General features: G+C 35.0%; 1 protein-coding gene and 1 long non-coding RNA gene across 9 annotated transcripts in view; one reads left to right on the forward strand and one right to left on the reverse strand.

The window, feature by feature from the left end:
- Positions 1-1806, forward strand: part of LOC144315685 (uncharacterized) — a 38146-nt gene extending 36340 nt beyond the window's left edge. The window contains exon 3 of the long non-coding RNA XR_013381461.1: positions 1516-1806. This is a non-coding gene — a long non-coding RNA (uncharacterized LOC144315685). The remainder of the gene's footprint in view (positions 1-1515) is intronic.
- Positions 1-16733, reverse strand: part of RIT2 (Ras like without CAAX 2) — a 476484-nt gene that overhangs the window by 106694 nt on the left and 353057 nt on the right. The gene's annotated exons all lie outside the window — the stretch shown is intronic.

Genomic DNA, 16733 nt, shown 5'->3' on the forward strand with positions numbered 1-16733 from the left:
TCTTTCTCACTACTTTGCTTGCCTTTGAATCTCTGCCAAAATGCAAGTGACAGCGGCTGATTCCCTTGCTATGAATAAATAGACCTTGCTTGTTCTCATGCTTTAGTCTTCATTTATTTTCACAGAACCTACTTACTACTTGTTTATCTGAAATTCAAATTTAACCAACATTCTAATTCTTTTTTTTATCATCTGCTAATTCTGGCAACCCTACTTATTATATACCAAGAACTGCTGTGCACATTTGATGTATATTGCTTTTAATTCACAATATCCTGAAGTAGATAATGTCATTCCCAAGTGGGGCAATGGTAGTGTAGTGACAGATAGCAACATGCTTCAGCGCTAGAAAGAAAGAGTAAAAACTACATGTGTCAGCCTGCAAATCTCATGCCCTTTACTACTCAACTTCCAAAGCCTAGCATTTCCACCTTAAAATTTGCACAGAACTCCTACTTAGGAACACCCGAATGCTGATCTATGAGCTTGAGAGGTGGCAGAAATTGGGACATAAAAATCCTAAGTAGAGGAAACACAGCTGATGTGCTAGATTGGGGAGAGGAAAGAAACAAGAGTAAATGAATGATGTGAATAGCATGTTTCTGTAAATGCTCTGATGAAAATCCCATTTAAAAAATTTCAAATAACAAGCATAATAATTATGATAGACATCTCAGAGAAACTCACACATATTTTCCTTTCTCCCTATGCCTTGCTCACCTTAAACCTGGGGGAAAAAAACAGCCTTCATTTGGCATTATAGCAGCTTCTCATTCATAAAGCCTAAACTAAATAAACCATCAGTTTCTTTGAAGCAAAGTGTGCAGTTTTTAAATATGGAATGATAAAATGTTTTCTAATTTTCCTTCTCTAAAGAGCTTACGTGATGAATTTAGGGGAAATGTGGTTTCTACAAAAAAAAAGTTTCTCACTCCTTATGATTTGCTTCTTTCGTGTAACAATAAAAATATCTAACCCATAATTTTTCCTCTTTATATACTGGAAACCCCAAATCACAGTCTAATTTGGGACTAATCTGAATTCTAATCTAAACTCTGCATTTCAGATTGCATATCCTAAGCTTCCTTTAAGATCTTACCTTCTCTATTTTTATATCTACCATTCAATAATTTTATTATAAAACAATATTTTATTACAAAACACTCAGTATATTAATTTGGATTTTGTCATTTATTTTCTCTTTCCATTTATGGGTTTTAATTTTCTTTTAAAATTATAAAATATGTAAATGCTTCCATGATTGTACAAGAGAACCTCCTTTATTTTTATTACTTCAGCCTAAGATTCTCAAGCTTTTAAGGCAGTTGATTTTTGCCATGATGGCACACTGAGTCTCCAGTTTTACTCAGCCTTCCAGACCTTTGTTTAGCTCACGCCACCTAAGTCTTGCATATTTTGCATCCTATATTCATATAAAGAATGCTTTTAAACAAAGTTAGAGTTTCACATTTATTCCTACTAAATTTCACTTCTGCTGTTTCCCCACTTTTCCAGGTAACTTCCAGCCAACTGAGGAGGTAAAGAAGCACTTATTTGCTCTGGGATGATATGCAACTAATTTGTCTATTAATGACATTTTCCTTCAGGGGAAAGTATTCTTCAGGAACTTTGCCAGATTCACCTTCTGCTGTGATGCACGTTTGACTGTCATTTGTTAATTTTATTTGCGTTCATTGATCCATTAATATATATCACACCCACAACTTAACTTAGTTTCCATCTGGTGGAAAGGGTACGGGGATGTTATCAAATTGTCTAGGAAATAAAATCGCCTTGGGTCTCTTATTATCGATGTCTGTCATCCTTTAACAAAAGTGTATAAATTACCTAGTCAGAAAGAGGCTGAAATTGAAGATGCAAATATAAATTACTCATGTAAAATATTTGCTTTTCCCTCAAACCATCATTTTATTGAATATAACTCTCTAAAAATTAATTTATGTACATCTATATTATAGGAGAAGTGACTCGATGTCTTATAAATGTGTTCCTCAGATGCTTATCAAACATATAGGTAGAGCTGGAACTTTAAGAGGAAACTCACTTACTTTATTTTCCTACCTCAAGCTGAGATAAAATTTCAATCCCTCACTTTAAGAAGACATGTATTACAGCTTGATAAAGAAAATACTCACTCCTGACAGTTTCCACTATGGCAAAACTAACTTTCCACCAAATAACTTAGTAGCTTAATCAATAAAGAAGTCAATGCACATGTTAGCATATGGTGAATGTCCAGTGTTGCCCTTGAGCTAGGATGGATGTAGGGAAGTACAAATATGTGAAACTATTTTTAATGATATACACCAACAACAGATGTATGTCAGATAAGTAAAAATACAAATCACAATACTGGGTAGGATCCATATTCTTTTTAGTCTAACAAAGTTTCCAAAGGACATATAGTAGGAGAGAATGCTTTCACTCCAGATGTTAAATTTTCACTTAACACATTTGAGGCACTAAGTGTTAATGTTTATGGCATTCATTTTTGAATAGTGACCATGCTTTCTCCTTACCTAGGTTAACAACATCAAATTCTCCATATAATTATCTTATTAAACATTTATATGGTTTAAATGAGACTGACTCAACCTTCCAACACAGGTGTAAGTACATGATCCAGGCCTAAATCAATTAGTGAATTATATCTCCTCTCACAACAGTAATAATGGGCATAGGACCACATTTTTTCAGGTCGATAAGAATCAAGTATAAGACTTTCATTCAAGCTATTAGGGAAGAGAAAAATCTCTTTTCTGCTTGTATAGTCCTTGAGACATACTACTGGCAAACAACGTGCAAGCATGAAGAATGACTATTTAGGAATGAAGTCATCTAAAAGAAAAAGTGCTCAAGAAATGAAGTCAAACTGGTTCTGGTCACTTCAGCCCCTTAGAATTATAATCTGTTAGAGTGGAAAGAAAACTTGGAGATAATCTCTTCTAATATCATTCTAAGGTATAGCAACTGAGGCCCAAGAAAGTTCAGTGAATTTATCAGGTCCTTCGTTGATCCCTAAGCCAGTGATGATATTTTATTATCATGTCTTTGTTGGAATCAGTTAAATTCACCATTTTTACCTAGCAGCTACTGTACATTAGCTATCATTCTAAGCACTATGGATATGATGGGGAATAATATGAAGTCTCTTGTCATCATATAGCTATTGACTACTGGTCAAGGCAGTAACCAGGCAATCACATAGAGTGTAATGAGTGCCACACAAAGGGTAAGCACAGTACTATGGGAGCTCCAAAAAGAGACACCATATTTGAATTATGGGAGAGAATGAGAAAGGGACAACGTGTTCAACTAAAATCACCATCCATGAAGACTTCTTATATTAATGAGTAATGCCTGAAACCTGGGAACTTTAAAATCTACCATCTCTGCCTTTCAAAAAAATCTTCAGCTGCTTTTAGGTCTCTTCTGTGAACTTCTCCTGTGTCCCTACTACTAAGATACCAAAAGGAAGCAATAAAATGTTAATCTCAGGAAAATAATTTTGAGATTATCAGATACAGTTTTATGAAACTCTTTGGTGCTCTGGCTAAGATCTCTTCCAGGGCATAATTACCCATCTGAAAACTTGGTGCATAGAACTCAGACAGAGTCACAAAGGAAAAGAACTAAAGTAGGAATACTTACCTACCTACACACACACACACACACACACACACACACACACACACACACACCTGTAGAGCTCCATATTTAAAGTACAACTCTGTTCATTTATCATTTTATTGGCCTCAGTGACATTGGAATAAAGCAAGCAAGCTCAGAGGTTTCCCAATTTAGAAAGTTATTGTGACCTATTTCTGTAGAACTTTGGCCAATGTACAACTGAGACATGGATATCAGAAAATTGTTGAGGTTTGTAGCAATGACCACAGAGACCGTGATGAAACACGGTCTCTCTGTCAAGAGAAGTCTCAGAACACAGATTAAGTTTCCCAATAGAATTGATATAAAAGACAGCATCTGAAAGACAATTTGAGTTACTCTGGCAAAGAAAAGGGATAGAAATATTATTGGAAGAGTTATATGTTACTTGCAGCAGAGATAGGACTAGTGTGACTTAACTATTAAAGATACAAAATCTAATTGATAACTTAAACAGTGCCATACATGTTAAGAGACATTTGAAAATATGTGAGTATTAATTGTATAGAAGGATGATGAGGTAACTAAAGGTAATATTAAAGTTTCTGTATAGGGTAACTTACTGCACACTGCTGCCATTAATTGCCACAAAAACATAAGCATGTTTAAGGAAAGATGATGAGTTCAATTTTGAATGCCTTGAATTTGAGAAACCTGTAGGATATAAAAATTGAGAAGCTGGATATATAGGATTGTATGTCCTATATATAATCAGTAAAAAATATCTTGATAATATAGTTTTAGTAGCATTAGCATATTGAGGACCATTGGAACAATGAGAATGGAAGAGATTGCTGAGGTGTTTATTTAGAGAAAAAGAGTTGAAGATAAAACTTCATGGGCAATAAAAATTAAGGGCTAAAAGGAAAAGAGATTACGAGTCTAGGCAGTAATTAACATTTTCCATCATGTGAAGAGGTCAAATAAGATACTAAATGAAGACAGTCAATCAAATCAGACAACAAATAATTTATTTGTTATAAGTTATTTGTAAGCTTGACTAGAGTAATTCCAATACGATATTTGGAAGAAAGGACTGAATGCATTGAGAATGAAGTAGAACGAAGAACAAAGCAGCTAATCACCATGGTCTCTGATAATTAGCAGTGGTTAAGTCAACATCCTTTGAGAATCTTCCACAAAGATTCCCTGATCTCTTGTCTATGTGATGACTCTCAGATGTGCCTGCATTATTTTGTTTGCTGTGTAACAAACTACCACACATTTAATGGCTTAAAAAACAACCATTCATTATCTCACTGTTCTTTAAGTCAAATATCTGGGATGACTCACCAAAGTTCTCTGATTAGGATCTCATAAAGCCAAAATAAAGATGTCAAGTAGGCTAGACTCTCATGTAGATGCTCAGGGGAAAGAGGCCATTTTATACTCATCCAGCTTCTCACAGTATTTGAGGAAAGGGGGTTTCTCCAGGTGAGCTCAATCTAATCACATAAACTCTTCAAAAGTAGAGTTTTCCCCAGCTGATGGCAGAAGGAAGGGAAGTCAAAGACATTGCCAGCTTTGATGCTTTTAGGATGCAGATGGCCATAAAAGAAGGAATGTGGGCAGAGAACACTTCTAGGCTTACAACCACCAAGAAAACAAGGACCTCAGATCTGCAGACCACAAAAAACTGAATTTTACCAATAAGCTGGATGAGTATAAAATGGTCTCTTTCCCCTGAGCATCTACATGAGAGTCTAGCCTACTTGACATCTTTATTTTGGCATTGCGAGATCCTAATCAGAGAACTTCGGTGAGTCATCCCAGATATTTGACTTAAAGAAATACAGAAGTGAGGTCTCATCATATTCATGCACAAGTAGAGGGGATTATATAAAAAAGCAAGGGTCATTTAGGATCATCCTATGTAACACACTTCTTTCTTCAGGAGAACAGAAATTTTACTAGAATTGTCACTTTACTTCTGTACATAGTCCAAACCAATGACAATAACTATAAAGTCTCTGTATTATAATATATATATGAGAGCATGTCTAAAGTACAAATTGAGCATAAACTTATACTATGAATAATAGTAATAAAAATAAACACTCCATATTCTAATAAAATAACTACTGGTATTCTATTTCTACTACCAATGTCACAGGAACTTTGGATAAAATTTCCTGTGAATCTGGGTAGTTCGGGTGGCTCAGCGGTTTAGCGTCTGCCTTTGGCACAGGGTTTGACCCTGGAGTCCCGGGATCAAGTCCCATATCGGGCTCCCTGCATGGAGCCTGCTTCTCCCTCTGCCTATGTTCTGTCTCTTTCTGTCTCTGTGTATCACATGAATAAATAAATAAAATCTTAAAAAAAATTTCCTGTGAATCCACCTCCACACACATACAGGACAAAAAGGAAAAATCAAAGCATGGATTTGAAGGCGTGAGAGAGCTACAAAGACAGTAGGAGCTGGAAAATATGAAAACCCGGAGTAGTCAGCCCAGAACATGGTTTCACTTTTCCCTTCTATGAAGACCTGTCCTGATTCTTTAAAATGTAGGTGAGAGTCTCAGAAACAGGAATAAAAACCCCACAAAAAAAATCAACATTCAGATTCTCTGGGAAATAGGAGGATAAATTTTGGAGTCCTGGATCCAGTAACATTTGGTGCTAATAAATCCATGTGCTCTGGATTGGATCATGGAAGGTTCCATCATAGGAATGAGTCCAAAATGAATGGAATCTTGCAAAGGTCAAACCCAAATTCAAATAATCTCAAACACTGAAAATAGATTGTTTACCCCAGATTTAAATTGTCCTTAGCCACCACCTAGAAAAAAAAAATACAAATTTTGCTTAACAGGAAAATATTATACTAGGACTTATGCTAGTTCTAAACTATTTCATATAACAAGTCTTTAAAAAGTCAGGTCTTAAAAAATTAAGCAGATAATAAAAAAAAAGAAGTTAAATCCAAGAGAAAAAAAATTGGTATTATAAACAGAACAACAGTGGATTCAGCCAATACAGTTACCCAGCATAGACTTTTACATAATCGTGACTAACAAATTCAAGAAATTAGATCAAGCTGAGAATTTAAGGGATACACTTCAAAATGCCAAAGAAAACTTCACAGTATCAGAAAAATACAATTCCACATGTAAATAATCTTAATAACATAGGCTCAAACATATGACAAAACTGACCTAATTTGACAGATAAAATTAACAAAAAATTCAGTAGAAATATACATTTAAGGTGCATTGTTGGCAAATTTGATCTAATTAATTTACAGAATATATCCAGTCACTGTAATATAAACATTTTTCATATGCATGAAACAATTATAAGTATTGACCATGTATTTGCATTAAGAAAGCTTCAAATTCCAAAGAATAGAAATCATGGAATATTCCATAATAGTGAAATTAAACTTAAAAATCATTAAAAAATAGAAGTAGGATATTTTTATATTTAGATATTATTAAATATATAAATAACCAAGGCCAAAACAAACATCAAAATAAAAAACTTCTGCCCAGCAAAGGAATCCATCAACAAATAAAAAGGCAATGTACTAAATGGGGGAAGATATATATCTGATAAGGGATTAATATGCAAAGTGTAGAAAGAATACCTACAGTGCTGAAAATAATCTGATTAAAATGAGAAGAGGACCTGAACAGACATTTTTCCAATGATGACATTCAGATAACCAACAGACACATGAAAAATGCTCAACACATCACTAATCATCAGGAAAATGTAAATTAAAACCACAATGAAGTATCACCTCACACCACTCAGAATGGCAAATATCCAAACAAGAAATAACAAGTGTTAGGGCAGATGTGGAAAAGAGGAAACCCTTGCACACTATTGGTTAGAATGTAAATTGGTACAACCACTGTGGAAAACAGTATGGAGATTCCTCAAAAAATTAAAAATAGAAATATCATGTGATCCAGTAATTCCACCACCAGCTATTTGCCTAACGAAAATAAAAACATTAATTCAAAAAGATATATACACCTCTACTTGTCACAGTATTATTTATTTACACTAGCCAAGATATGGAAGAAACTCGTGTCTATTGATAGGCTGATAGATGAATGGATGAAGATGTGATTCCTCCCTCTCTCTGTCTCTTACATGCACAGTCACACACCGGAATATTATTCAGCCATAAAAAAAAGAGTAATAAGATCTTTCCATTTTAGAAAATGGGTGGACTTAACGAGGTATTATCTAAGTAAAATAAGATAAAGACAAATACCATATGATTTCACTTACATGTGGAATCAAAAAGTAAAACAAATGAACAAAAACAATAATAGAAGAACAGAAAAACACTTATAAATACAGAGAACAAATTGGTAGTTACCAAAGGGGAGGTGGGTAGAAGGATGAGTAAAAAAGGTGAAGAAAACTAAGAGGCAAAAAATTCCAATTATAAAATAAGTAAGTCATGGAGATGAAAAGTGCAGCACAGAGAATATAGTCAAAATGTTGTAATAACATTGCATGGTAACAGATAGTGACTATACTTATCATGGTGAATACTCAGTAATGCAGAGAATTTTCAAATCACTATGCTGTACTCCTGAAACTAATACAATATTGTATGTCAACTATACTTGAATAAAAAAACTAATGCATGCATCAAAGAAGAAATTGATATGGAAATAAGAAAATACTATGAAATAAATTATGAAGAAAACCTTATTGCCCAGCTGCCAGGAGCATAGCGGTCACTGAACAGTCTTCCCTATTAGTCCTTTGGGAATTGGCTTTCTCCAAACTGCCTGGCCTACGTGCCATCCCAGTGTGATACAAAGTCTGAACTCATGTTGAAATACAAAGGCCTGGCCATCTCAACACAAATGAGGACAATCCAAAAAGACAATTCTAGGTCTCTCAAATGGAATTGGCTGAGACTTCCTTAGGAATTTATTACAGTACAAATTCTCCCTCTGTTGCCTTCTCATTTCTTCTCTTCCCTTTCACAGGTGTGGGATCCCAGGAAACTCTTTAATAAACATCATACATGCTAGTTTCATCTCAGAGTCTGTTTCTTACAAAAATCCAACCTATAACAAGTCCTATGGTTTTAAAAGGGTTAGGTAGTATAACATGTACAGGAATGTGAAGCCTGAGAGATCTTTTTCAATTTAAGTTAAATAAGTAGATATCTCATCACATAAAGATCTTCCTATATTCAGAGGTCTAAGTATTCGCTATTAGAACCTGGCACTTAGCGTAGAATAATATAGTTAAAATTTATACAGTACTCATCCTCTGGGAAGTTTCTGCATATTGAGCCAAAATTCAAGCAGGCTATATGGCCTTAGTGCTTTCATCTATAGGCTGAACTGCTTATCATTCACAGAAGCACTTTGTAAAGTTTTGTTAAATAGTGATAAATAGTTTCAAAGTATAGTTCTGAAGGGGCTATTATTAGATCATTCCATTTTAGGAACTAGTAATTGGAAAAACTTGATTGAAACAGCTATTTTGGTGCTTGCAATTATTGACCTAATTTTAAGAAAAACAAAATCACTGATTGTGATTTTTCTAAGTCTGTAAGTGTGTAGATCATTATTTCCAGGCCTCCTATCCTTTTGTAATTATGAAATCAGATTATGAGAAACCAGAGAGATGATTTGATTTATTGTGTTTGCCAGTGTATCTAAACATATTCTAGTCAGACTACCCAAATTCAAATCCCTACACCCCTACTTACTAGCCTTAAAACCTGAGGCAAGTTATAACTCACCTGAGTCTCTGGTCTCCCATGGATAAAAGTGTACTCACAATATTTCTCAAGCTAACTGTGAGGATTAACTGAGATTATATATGTTAAATGTTCATCATGTGTGTGGCATGTGGTAAGAACCCAATACAATTATTAATATTGATATTAATGTACTACTGAAGCACCAAATAATATTTGAGAGTGGACTTTGTCAAGAAGAAAAACCAGAAAAACCCCCTTTAACACAGAACTCTCCAAATCATACAGGGAATCATGGGGTATACCATCAGGGAATCGCCTCTTTTAACTCTAACAGGATAATGTCCATGAGTTACCTAATGTTAGCTAACCCAGTATGATGACCTGGGAAATCCTGGGGAGACAGGAAATATACCAGGTTCTCACCTCAACAGCGCAGCCAATAATGATCTATAGAACCTGAGGGAAGCCGTTTAACCCTCTTGGACCTCAAATTTCTCATCTATATGATTAGGACTGCATAAAATAAATTCCAAATTTCCTCTGAAATGTAATAATACAGAATTTTCATGGAAAGTATTCTAAAACTAAGGCCCAAAGGACACTTCCCTCCTAGTTCTAAAATATTCTATGGAGCAAAATTTCTATTTAAGCAAAGCCACCCTAAAAGTATAAAGTAACAAAGTGAATAAAATGAGAATAAATCCATTTTGGGGCCATACTGGGATATCTAGGGAGGAAATATATCTGGCAATGATATTCTTTGGAGTGCTCCCCCTCTTACCTCTGTTTAATTTGCTATCAAAACAATCAGTTAACATCTGGCCAGGAAATTTAAAATGCCACCAGTTTTGAATCATTTTACCCTGGGGCATGGCTATCACTCAGTTTCACCATTACCCACATTATCTAAATTGTTTGAACATGTTTATGCACAGTTAATGGATTATATTGTAAAGAGTATGGTTGGTCTGGACATAAATCTGGTGGCAGACCTCATTTGATGATGAATGTGTTAATAGCCTTTATGCATGAATTCCTTTTACAAGTCAAGCAGAATCACTGGCAAAGATATTCCTAGAAGATGGAGTGATTTCAAAGGCTGGGGCAGATAATTGAGAATGGATGAGTGGGAAGAAAAATTTTCCATAGAAGCCAGGTGCAGAAGACTCAGTTTTACCCTTTACAGGTCCTTTGGCCTTCATAGGAGATCAATTAACGTTGTTTCTTTGACAGAGAGGTTCAGATCCCTACCTATTCTTTCTTCCTGGTTGCAAAAGTCCCACTTTGTCCAGGATGCTTAACTCCCTGCTCCCATACCCAATGATCTCATCCACTTCTGAAATTACCATCTTGACAGCTCATTAGGCATTCTCTCTACTAATATCTCCTGTCTCTATTAAATGTATCATTCTCCAACTACTCTCTAATTCTTACAAGTCAGGAACCAGAGGTTATATTCTTTTAAATCCTCCACATTGCCTCCCACAGCAGTGTGCATGTAAGAGGTAGTCATGACTGAGGAGATGAAGAAAATAAATGAATCCATGAATTTATGAACTAAAGTGGTTAATGCCAATGACAAAAAAAATAATCTTTGCCTAGTTTTGTCTAGTTCCACTATTTTACTCAGTTAATGCCAAAAATCCAGCAAAAATGAGACTACCATTACTCAGATGTCCCTATTTCAGGGTGGTCATTCTCTTTCCTGCCTCTGTAGAGCTACTGGATACTTTATATTTGTGACGTGCTTATAATTTATAATTTACTTTCTAATATGGAATCCTGTTTAATCTTGACAATAAGCTAGAAGCAAATGTAAAAATCTTAATTTTGCCTGTAAATTGTCTTAGAATCTGAGTATTATAGAACAGGACATGGGAAAGTAATATGTTTTGGAAATATAACAGAAACAAGCATAACAACACAGAAATGAAAGGTGAGAGATTCTTCAAAATTGTGCTCAATAATGCCTATCTTATTTATAGAATCAGAGACACCAGTAGAACGGTTGGTTGAAAGGCAGTTGTTTTCAACATTTTCTTCCTTTCCTTCCTTCTTTCTACCTTTGTACTCTTGAAAGACAGGTAAGGGTCTCACAGCAGAAAAGTAACACTTATGGGTAAAGTTTGCTTTCTGAGGGGCTGTTGAGCTGTGATGGGCTGCAGGATACATCCAGGGGATTCTGTGTATGTGTGCAAAGTCATCCCTGATCTCTGCCTGCGGGCAGACACTAGGCCATGCATCCAACTTCAGTTAGAAGCATAGCACAAGGATGCAACAGTGCTAACCTGCAAACACTGTCATTCTCAATGTTCCAGCATGGATTTGTAACCTCTAAATTAAGTCATTAATTCTTCAAGACATTGATCAAACACAAAGTATACCTTAAAAGAGTTAAGTGGCATATTATGATACTGCTCACTTGCATTTAAAGTTTAAAACATCTAGATGAATTAGTTAATCAGGCTCCTAGCTGTTGTTTTAAATCCATGATATGGCTCTAAAACTTAGGAAAGCTCAGTTTTGGTAGAAATTTAAGGTTGTAAAAAAGGCTATAATGAATTTAGAGCATAAAGGATCACAGATAAAAATCCTAGTGGATTAGGGGCATGAGTAAATACCAGCAGGCTCTGAACAGCTGAACTGAGTTTGAAGTAATGTGGCTTTTATCACACAATATTCAGACCAGGTCTCCTTCTTCATTTGCACCAGCTGTTTGCTGCTCAGTGATGGTGTTGAGCAACACAGAATCAAAGCTAAATGACAATGAAGTCCATTTCCAGACATTTTCCATTTCAAAGATTCACTCTCCTTTGTGATCACATGCCCTTCCTAACTCTATTGCTTCTGCCTATGCAGTTTATAATTTACATGTCTAGGTAAAATTCAGTAGATTAACTTAATTCTCTTTTGAAATTTTCTTTTAAGGATTCTGTAATAACGTAGGATAAATTTGTGGTACACCTTGTATGTATGCTTAAAGTTATATGTTTACTATTGATAAAATAATTTTTAAAAATAGATCTGCTAGGACATTTGGGCTACTTAATGAGTTGCTATAGAATTGTCACAATTGGGACTGCTTTGCTGCATATGACAAGCTCTTATATTTTCATAAACCCTTGATTATGCACAAGTCAGAATTCAAATGCATCACTAGCATAAACTCAGGCTATGTCTAAGCATAGCAACTAAATCCATCATTTAGAATAAATGGATAATGTCTCTGTTCTCTGAATTCCTATAACTTCATCATGAGTATTTTCTAACATTTGCATGTTAAAAGCATAAAATATGAAGGAAACAGATAATCTTATACTTGAACAGGTTGCCAGTTCTGTGGGATCCATTTTCTCACCTATGACTATATTTTAGGCTCCTCTCCTCAGACCTTAAACTATTATTGTTTTAATTCTGATTCTGAAGAATTTCTGAGAATCTGAGTCCCTTTCTTATAGATGTGTCGCTCTAGCAGAAGCTATTAAAATCTTGTGTACTTACTCAATAGTTTTAACTAATTATATAGGTTTTCAAGCTAGTTTTGGCTCTGCAGAAAAATGTAACTCAAATATTTCTCCCTAAATCTCTGACTTGTGTGTTTAAAAATAGGTTGAAATAAATGCCGATAGAGGAATTCTGGGTTCATACACTGATCAAAGGGTTAAATTTGATCTATGCAAAAGAACCTTATCTTCCTCTTGGAAGTTCTATTGAACTTCATAGAAATATCCTTCTCTACCTTCTTTTATTATAACATGACTAGCACAGCTTATCATCTTGCTTGATCCTTCAACTGTATCATACAATTTAGCAATTTATAACTTTAAAAAATATTTTTTACAAATTTTCTGTCTCTACAATTAGGTTGTGAACTCCTTGAGGGTAAGAGCCACATCTTACACTTCTTTGGTTTCCATATTCTATGGATCAGAACTTTGCCCAAAGTGATCACACTATACATATCTTTATTGCTTTCTTGGTTAATAAGGATCCCAATTCCCCACCCAATAAGTCAGAGAAAAAGATAATGTAACTTCTGCTTGATTGGCAGGGGCCTATGTATTGTTCATATTATATCTCTATAGCTCCTTGCCTAGGATCTTCAATATAGTGAGCATATAATAACTAACTGGCAAGCAAAAGATCTGAGAGAAAAAATTCTACCCTGTATTCTCAATAATTACAGGGTTAGAGTGTTCTTATGTGGGGTTGTTTTGAGCCTTCTCTTACCCAGAATGCTCTGTTTTTAATATTAGTTTCTACATTTCTTTTAGGGTCTTAATAGTAACTGTGAATTTAAATTGACCTTTGGAACAGAAATGGACATAATTTTCCTTCCCCTCCTTATTGGGATCAGGCATATTCTGTCTATGTGTTAAACAATAATGGGACCAGGGGCAGCCCGGGTGGCTCAGCGGTTTAGCGCCACCTTCAGCCCAGGGCCTGATCCTGGAGACCCGGGATCGAGTCCCACATTGGGCTCCCTGCATGGAGCCTGCTTCTCCCTCTGCCTGTGTCTCTGCCTGTGTGTGTGTGTGTGTCTCTCATGAATAAATAAATAAAATCTTAAAAAAAAATAATGGGACCAGGCATACAGATAACAATACTGAGAATGAGCAAAATAATTAAATTATTTGCTCTGGGAAATACTTCTAGAAGGAAGACTATGACTCAACTAAGATGGCTTTGTATGAAGGATCAAAACTTACTTCTCAAATTTGCACTAAGATCTTTACCTTGCTGTATCCACCAATCCATGATGTGATAAATTCTGAACTATGTTGACCATTTACTGTCTTTGCTTAGACCCACCTAAAGATTACATATCCCAAGTCAAAAATCATAACTTCCTCTTTTTTTTTTTTGGCTTTCAATTTTTATTAATAACTGAATTAAGTGTTCCAATTCTTCATGCCCACATTCACAGAGGCTTCCTCCAGGGAATTCACTCAGAGCAAACAGCCAAGTGACATATCAAATATTTTTGTGTTTTAAAAGGTTCTTATAATCAATAGCTAATACAAATTAAGACACACTTAAAAGATACTTAGTGGGATAACAATAATATATACACATTCAACAAAAGTACAAATTATACATATTCTTGGCTATATATTTAACACAAGTATTATATTATTTTTCTATTCAATAATATAATTAACTATGTGCCTTTTATTAGGCTACTGGAATCAAAAGAAAACTCAGAGTTCATCAAGCCTCGTGGTTTGTCTTAAGCTCATGAGTGTACCTTAAATTTAGGGAGAAAACCCATTACTTTTACCTAAACACACATACTTAGCATCCATTCACAAATGATTACATAAACATAAATAAAACATCTCCCCATTATTCTATTCTTGAAATTATGTGGCCAGTTGTTAAACTAGTGCCATTTGCAATTAGTTTTAAAACTATACAAATGAAACAATATATTGAGTAAGTTGTGTGCTAAGGCCTTAATTTAAATCTTTTTTTTTTTTAATTTTATTTATTTATTCATGAGAGATACAGAGAGAGAGAGAGACAGAGAGAGAGAGAGAGAGAAAGGCAGAGGGAGAAGCAGGCTCCATGCAGGGAGCCCGATGCAGGACTGGATCCTGGGACTCCAGGATCATGCCCTGGGCTGAAGACAGCTCTAAACCGCTGAGCCACCCAATCTCCAATTAAAATCTTCTTAGGTTCATTACAATTGCCTAGTTCTAACCGGCTCTACCACATTTGGTGTGTAAACCATACCAAATTAAATATTTAACTCTAGGAGTTCAAAAAGTTAAAAAAAAAAAAAAAAGTCCATTACAGTTACATATCTCACAGAACTGGAAGGTTAGTAAAAGTAAAACATTTAAAACAATGCCTGGTAAATACTCACATTTAAGCCATTAATAAAGCTAATAAGCTGGTAATTGTGTAAATACAAGAATATATACACATTCTCCCTAATTTTTAATGCAAATTTTTGTCTTTTCATAACTTCCTCTTGATCTTCCCTGAGACACAACTAAAAGCCTCTAAAGGTACTGCTCTCTCTTATTGCACTTGCTATAAAACCCTGAAATTTGGGCAGCCCAGGTGGCTCAGTGGTTTGGCACCGCCTTCGGCCCAGGGCATGATCCTGGAGACCCGGGATCGAGTCCTGTATCGGGCTCCCTGCATGGAGCCTGTTTCTCCCTCTGTCTGTGTCTATGCCTATCTCTGTGTCTCTCATGAATAAATAAATAAAATCTTTAAAAAAAACACTGAAATTCATTTTATTAACAAGTTTTTATGATGATCTTTTGAGAGAGTCAATGGTAAATTTTAGAGCAAGTAGGAAATCAGTCAGGTGGGGGATCTACATATTATAAGTGTTCTCATTTCTGAAAAATAGCACAATATTTTGCATAGCACATGTCCTGCATCAAATGTTATTTTAGGAAATTTGAAAGATTTTTTTTTTACATTCTTCACATAACAAAGACTGTTGGGAAGTTGCTTTTGTTTGAAATCAGATTATCAGTAGAAACTTTTCTTCATCAGGGATTTACCCTTAACCCTTCTAAGAATTTCACTTAAGAATTACCATCTGAAATTTATATAGAGATTAAGAGATAAATTTTTATTCCAGAAGCACTTGGAAAGGGCAGAATAGTCACTCAACATATACAATTATAAGAGAGGTTAACCATCTTCTGCTCACTGCTATAATTCACCAAATGTATCACACAATAAAATTCTGTGATAATTCACTTTTCCTGACAAAATCTGTAATGAGAACAGAAAATGGAATAAATTCCTCTATTCACTTGACCCAACATATAAGTAGAAAGGGGGAAATGCCATAGAATTACACCTTCTAAAAGTCACCATTCAGCTGTAATCTCATGGTTTTCCTTAGGTTACTTAGCAATCAATTTATCTTTTATAAATCTTACCTCTCTCCCATTTAAAAAAGTTCAGAAAGTCTAGTCAGCATTGCAGACAACAGTTAGAGAGTTTAACCTAAAAGAATACACTGAATCCTGTTCTTTCTATTGTCCGTAGTACTACCTTATTTCAGACATTATATCAAAAGCAATAAAAAGAGGGAGCTAGGCAAACATTTGATTAACAGTAAACTATATACTTGTCACTTGTTCCGTTGAATCACAGTACAATTTCAGTATTTTAAGATTTAGTATGTCTTCACTGTCTTTATTGAGGGTGACATCAAGAGGAATGCTGTACCTGAAGTCACAAAGTCCTCTAACCAGATTTTACTTTGACTTGAATGTCACCCAAATCAACTCATTTGAAATCACTAAGCTTCAACTTCCCTTCTCAAAAGGAAAAGACTAAAAAGTGATTCTCAGTTGGTGGGGAGAAGAATTATTGTTCTCTC

Source organism: Canis aureus, chromosome 6 (assembly GCF_053574225.1).
Source record: "Canis aureus isolate CA01 chromosome 6, VMU_Caureus_v.1.0, whole genome shotgun sequence".
In the NCBI taxonomy this organism is placed as follows: domain Eukaryota; kingdom Metazoa; phylum Chordata; class Mammalia; order Carnivora; family Canidae; genus Canis; species Canis aureus.